The sequence below is a fragment of the Mus caroli genome, chromosome 11 (assembly GCF_900094665.2).
Source record: "Mus caroli chromosome 11, CAROLI_EIJ_v1.1, whole genome shotgun sequence".
Classification (NCBI taxonomy): Eukaryota; Metazoa; Chordata; class Mammalia; order Rodentia; family Muridae; genus Mus; species Mus caroli.
Genome location: NC_034580.1, coordinates 96,069,579 through 96,070,728, shown reverse-complemented (window position 1 = coordinate 96,070,728; position 1,150 = coordinate 96,069,579).

The following is a 1,150-nucleotide window of genomic DNA, read 5'->3' as shown; positions in this document are numbered from 1 at the left end:
CAAAAAAAAAAAAAAAGGAACTAGAATTACAGGCATGTGCCACAAAACCTGGCTGAATTTTTTCGTTTTGAAAAACTTCTGAGAATCTAAAAATATTTTAAAATAAAAAAAATTAAAAATTGCCAGGCGTGGTGACAAAGGTTTGTGATCCCAGCACTGGGAGGTAAGGAGTAGAGAGGTAGAAATTATAAATTTGGAGCCAACCTGGGCTACATAGGGAGTTCTTGTTTCCAAACAAAACAAAACACAACAAGAAACAAAAACAACAGCAACAGCAACAACAAAAACCAAACCACACCAAACGAAACAAGACCAAAAAAAAAGTAAAACAAACCAAATCCCAAACCAAAATAAAACTAAAATGCACCCTCTAGCTCAGAGCACCCATGAGTTTGTGAGGATTCGAAAGGTGGGGTGGGAAGCTTGGAGCCAGTACTGAGCAGCCTGCATCTCCTTCCTGCTTTGCCCTCTGCATCCCAACTGGCACAGCTCAAAGCTGCTTTCTCCAGAAACCTCCTGATTGTCCCTGCCTGCCTCTTATCATAATTATTCCTGCCCTGCCAAGCTTTTTTTTTTTTTTGCCAAGTTTTCCCTGCCGCCTCCACTACTGGCTACCAACACCCAATTTGCTACAACAGTGGAGGGTTTGTGTAGCCTCTTCCCAAAGCAGGGTCTCTGCAGGGGCTGATAAGGTAAGGACAGAAATGAAGTCACTCTGAACTGGGGGGCATTAGATCCAATAAGTGCAAACAGTAAGAGACAGAAAAAGATGCACAGTAAAGATGTGTCGAGTTTGAAGTTTTGATGCCCTAAACCCAGGGTCTCCAGGAGACAACAGGAGCTGGTGGAGGCCAGGAAGGATCCTTCAGGTGGAGCGTGGCCCTTCCATCTTCTCTGGGGGCCTGTGGTGCCCAGAACCGTGGGGTAATACAATAGGTTTGTGTTGTTGAAACTGCTGAGTCTGGCGGACTGGGATCAGTTTTCTCATGCTCGCCCCTCTCTAAGGCAACTTTGAAAGTCTCCTCTACTCTTTTTTAGGTAAAAGACTTCCAAAGGCTGGGCTGGCCTCTTCCACTATCTCTCCCACTAGCCTGTGGGCTTCTACACCAAGGCTGTGTCTATCCCCCCCCCCCCCCCCCCCCCCCCCCCC